At 37.6% G+C, this 5,660-nt stretch overlaps 1 pseudogene; it reads right to left on the minus strand.

The window, feature by feature from the left end:
- Positions 1–255: 255 nt before the first annotated feature.
- LOC132007081 (glutathione S-transferase A4-like) lies at positions 256–683 on the minus strand (annotated as a pseudogene).
- Between the last annotated feature and the right edge of the window lie 4,977 nt (positions 684–5,660).

The raw sequence follows: 5,660 nt of genomic DNA on the forward strand, positions 1-5,660 counted from the left end.
TTGGGGGCTTAAGTGGGTAGGAGAAGAATCAATGAAACAAGATGGGATTGGGAAGTTGACAAACCATAATTGACTCTTAATCTTACAAAACAAACTGAGGGTTGCTGGGGGGAGGGGTGTTGGGAGAAGAGGGGTTGGGGTTATAGACATTGGGGAGGGTATGTGCTTTGGTGAGTGCTGTGAAGTGTGTAAACCTGGTGATTCACAGACCTGTACCCCTGGGGAAAAAATACATGTTCATAAAAAAATAAAAAATTAAAAATAAAAACCCTTTTCAAACACAGGAAAGTATATAATTATAGCCTTCTGGGCCATGTTAACCACTTTCTTTTGTTGGTTTTCTGGTTTTAGAAAGGATGCATGATAATCCGTTCCAGTAGATCTAGTGTTCCCTCCACGTACATGTCAATCAGGTTTCTCTCCTTGAGGTCCTTGCCTAAGAAGTGGTGTTTATGTGCTATGCAGTGAAGGATGCTTTGGGTCAGCACCAACTTCATCCCATTAATTTCAACCATTGGCATTTGTTGGAACAGCAGGTGGTTACCATCCTGCAACTTCTGAAACTGTTCTTTTGTTTCTAAGAATTCTTCATCAAACTCAATTCTGGTTTCAGCTAAAACCCATCTTACAGATTCCATCCGGCCTCTTCCATTAGGGTAGTGGAGTTTGGGCTTTGCTGCCATGATGGCCTTTCAGGCTGATGTCCGCTTGGAGCACACGGAGCTGCACCTCTTTCATTCATTTTGAGTGTGTGTGTGTGTGTGTGTGTGTGTGTGTGTGTGTGGTGTAAGACAGTGGTTCAGTATCATTCTTTTGCATGTGGCTGTCCAATTTTACCCGCACCACTTGTTGAAAAGACTGTTTTTTCCATTTGGTATTCTTTATTGCTTTGTTGAAGATTGGTTGACCATAGGGTCCATTTCTGGGTTCTCTATTCTGTTCCTTTGATCTATGTGTCTGTTTTTGTGCCAGTACCACACTGTCTCAATGATTATAGCTTTCTAATACAGCTTGAAGTCTAGAAATGTCAAGTCACCCACTTTGGTTTTCTTTTTCAATATTACTTTGGATATTCAGGGTCTTTTCTGGATCCACACAAATTTTAGAAATGTTTATTACAGCTCTAAAAAAAGCTGGTAGTATTTTGATAGGAATTGCATTGAACGTGTAGACTGCTTTAGATGGCATAGATATTTTAACAATATCTGTTCTTCCAAATCTTTAGTAATAGAATGTTCTTCTATTTCTCTGTGTTATCCTCAATTTCTCTCATAAATGTTGTACAATTTTAAAAGTACAATTTTTTTAACTCTTTGATTAGGTTTCTTCCAAAGTATCTTATAGTTTTGGTGCAATTATAATTGCTATTGATTTATTGATTAATCTTTCTTTTGCTTCATTGTTAGTGTATACAAATGCAACAGACTTCTGAGCCTTGATTTTATATCCTGTGACTTTCTGAATTTGTCTTTCAGGTATAGCAATTTTTTGATGGAGTCTTTCAGGTTTTCTACATGTAGTATCATGTCATCTACAACAATTGAAAGTTTAACTTCTTCTTTGCTGATTTGGATGCATTTATTTCTTCTTCTTGTTTGACTGCTGAGGCTAGGACTTCCAGTACTATGACAACAGTGATGAGCATGGACATCCCTGTCTTGTTGCTGACCTTGGGGGAAAGACTCTCATTTTTTCCCCATTGATGGTGATGTATGCTGTAGGTCTTTCTTATGTGGTTTTTATGATGTTGAGGTGTGTTTCCTCTATCCCTACATTGTGGAGAGGTTTTATCAAAAAAAGAATACTGTATTTTGAAAAATGCTTTTTGTGTATCTATTTAGAGGATATGGTTCTTTTTTTTTTTTTAAATTTTATTTATTTACCCAACACACAGAGAGAGAGATCACAAGTAGGCAGAGAGGCAGGCAGAGAAAGAGGAGGAAGCAGGCTCCCTGCTGAACAAAGAGCCTGACGTCGGGCTTGATCCCATAACCCTGAGATCAGGACCCTAGCCAAAGGCAGAGGCTTTAACCCACTGAAACACCCAGGCGCTCCGATGATATGGTTCTTATCCTTTGTTTTATTAATGTGAGGTATCATGTTGACTGATTTGGGGATGTTGAATCACCCTTGAAGCTGAGGAATAAATCCCACTTGGTCATAATAATCCTTTGAATGTACTGTTGTATCCTATTAGATAGTATCTTTGTGAGAATTTTGGCATCATGCTCATCAGGGATATTGGTCTGTAATTCTTTATAGTGGTGTCTTTGTCTGGTTTTGGATTCCAGGTAATACTGGCCTCAGAATGAGTTCGGATATTTTCCTTCCATTTTTTTTTTTTTTTGAAACAGTTCCAGAAGAATAGGAACTTCCTTAAATATTTTGTAGAATTCCCCTGGGAAGCCATCCAGTCCCGGATTCTGGTTTGTTGAAAGATTTTTGATTAATGATTCAATTCCTTTGCTGATTATGAGTCTCTTCAAATTCTCTATTTCTTCCTGTTTAGTTTTGGCAGTTTTATTTTTCTAGGAATTTATCTATTTCTTCCAGGTTGCCTCATTTGTTGGTCTTATATTTGCTCATAATATTCTCTTACAACTGTTTGTATTTCCTTGGTGTTGGTTGTGATCTCTGCCCTTTTATTCATGATTTTATTTATTTGAGTGCTTTCTCTTCCTTTCTTTTTTTTATAAGTCAGGTTAGGGATTTATCAGTCTTGTGAGTTCTTTCAAGGAACTAGTTCCTAGTTTTATTGCTCTTTTCTATTTTTAAAAATTTCTACTTCATTGATTTCTGCCCTAATCTTTATTATTTCCCATATCCTGATAGATTTAGGCTTTATTTGCTTTCTATTTCCAGGTATTTCAGGTGTCAAGTTAGGTTGTGCATTTGAAACTTTTCTTGTTTATTGAGGAAGGCCTGTATTACAAAATACTTCCCTTTTAGGACCACCTTTGCTACCTCCCATAAGTTTAGAACTCTCGTGTTTTCATTTTCATTTGTTTCCATGTGTGTTTTTTTCCCCCATTTTATTTATTTATTTATTTATTTATTTATTTTTATAAACATATATTTTTCTTTAATTTCCTGGTTGACCCATTCATTCTTTAGTAGTATGCTTTTTAACCTCCATGTATTTGTGGTCCTTCCAATATTTTTCCTGTGATTGACTTCAAGTTTTAAGGCATTGTGACCTTAAAATATGCATGGTATGTCCTCAGTCTTTTTGTACTGTTGAGGCCTGATTTGTGAGGCAGTATGTGATCTGTTAAGGAGAATGTCCCATGTGCAGTAGAGAATATTATATATTCTGCTGCTTTAGGATGAAATGCTCTGAATATATCTGTTAAGTCCATCTGGTCCAGTATGTCATTGATCTTATTTCCTTATTGTTTCCTTATTGATCTTCTGCTTAGACGATCTGTCTATTGTTATGTCTGGGGTGTTAAAGCCCCCTACTCTTATTGTAATGGTATCAACAAGTTTCCATACTTTTGTTATTAATATATTTATATAGTTGGCTGCTCCCATGTTAGGGGCATAAATATTTACAATTGGTAGATATTCTTGCTGGATAGGCTCCTTTATTATGATATAGTGTATTTCATCTCTTATTAGGGACTTTTGTTTAAAATCTAGTTTTTCTGATATAAGGATGGCTATTCCACCTATCTTTTGATGTCCATTAGCATGATAAACACTGTTTCACCCCTTAACTTTCAATCTGGAGCTGTCCTTGTGTCTAAAATGGTCTCTTGTAAGCAGCATATTGATGGGTATTTTTTTAATTGTTTATTCTAATACCCTATATTTTGATTGGAACATTTAGTCCATTTAAATTCAGAATAATTAAATGGTATGAATTTAGTGCCATTATATTACCTTTAAAGTCAATGTTCTTTTACGTTCTCTGTTCCTTTCTGGTCTTTGTGACTTTTGGTCTCTTTCCATTCAATAGGTACCCTTTAATATTTCTTGGAGCACTGGTTTCATGTTCCCAAATTCCTTTAGTTTTTGTTTGTCTTGGAAACTGTTTATCGTTTCTTCTATTCTAAATGACAGACTCACTGGATAAAGTTTTGAATGCATATTTTTTTCCCATATAGCACCTTGAATATATAATGCCAGTCCTTTCTGGCTTGCCAGGTCTCTGTAGACAGGTCTGCTGCCAGCCTTATGTGTCCACTTTGTAGGTGAACAACTTCTTGTCCGGAGCCCTTAGAAATTTTCAAGCTTCATCATAATATCTCATGGTTTGGCATATTTTACGTTGATTATAAGGGTGTTCTCTGTGCCTCCTGGATTTGGATGCTTTTTTTTTTTTCTGCAGATTAGGGAAAGCTCTTTAATTTGTTCAATTAAAACTTCTTCCCTTTTTCCTCTCTCTTCTTTTATGGGAGTCCTATAATATGGATGTATTTCTTTCTCATTTAATCACTGAATTCCCTAAGTCTACCTTCTTGATCTAACAGTTTTCTTTTCCTTTTCTCTCCAGCTTCATTATATTCCATAATTTTATCTTCAACATTATTGATTCATTCATCCTCATTTTCATGACCTCCATGTTGGGACTGTCTCAGTAGTAGCAATTTTAATTTGCCTGATTAGCTTTTAGTTATTTTATCTCTATATTAAGGGATTCTCTAGTGTCTTCAATATTTTCTTCATTCCCAGCTAATATCTTCATAGTTGTTATTTTAATTTCTAGTCCAGTCACCAACCTTATATACATATTGATTAAATCCCTGGCTGTGAATATTACCTCTTGCTCTTTCGTTTGGAGTAAATTTCTCCATCTAGTCATTTTATTCATAAAAGAGAGAAGAAAGGAAAAGAGAAAAAGCCACAAAAACAAAAATAACAATAACAAAACAAAACAAGATCCTGGGTGTGTTTTTGTCTGCTTCTTAAAGAAACTAGATCCTGATATTGGGACAAGATGGAAGAGAAGTAGGAGATCCTGTTTCAACTGGTACACTAAAGTGAGCTAATTATCTACCAGAACACTCTGAAAACACATGAAATCAGCCTGAGATGTAGAATTATGCAATTCTGTACCTCTATGGGGACAGAAGACACCAGTGGAGAGGTAAAGTGGAGTCAGAACACTGAGACTGATATCAGAGGATAAACAGAAGGGGGAGGGAGCCAACAGAAGTGACCCATTGGAAAGTAATACCCCAATACAAAAGTGCCCTATGATTGGGGACCAGCATTAACTTGGAGTCTGGTTAAAAGCACTCAAAAAGAGCAAACGGTCTTAAGGGGAAACTGATGGAATCAGGCAGCCACAGGCATGGGCATAAGCACATGGACCCAGGATGGCCACTGCTGGCAACCACCCATGCCAGAGAGAGTGTGGCAGAGCCTCCAGTTCCTGGTCCCTGAGCCCCCAGGGTTGCACGGCTTACACCACTGCTCTGGGGGTGCACTCCGGCCCTCACATGGGAGATTCTGATATGGGTGTCAGCCTGCACTCTCTGGAACTACAGCCTTCTGCATTCTGCAAGCACTGTGAGAATGGCATCTGATCCACTCCCCGCCCGCCCTTGAGAAAGCTCTGTGCAGGCACTAGCTGGTGGTCTCTAGAACTAGCCGAGTGTCTGGACTCTCCCAGCCTGGGCCTGAAAAACTCAGTGCGATCTCTGGTTGGGATC

The sequence above is a fragment of the Mustela nigripes genome, chromosome X (genome assembly GCF_022355385.1).
Source record: "Mustela nigripes isolate SB6536 chromosome X, MUSNIG.SB6536, whole genome shotgun sequence".
NCBI classification, from domain to species: Eukaryota; Metazoa; Chordata; class Mammalia; order Carnivora; family Mustelidae; genus Mustela; species Mustela nigripes.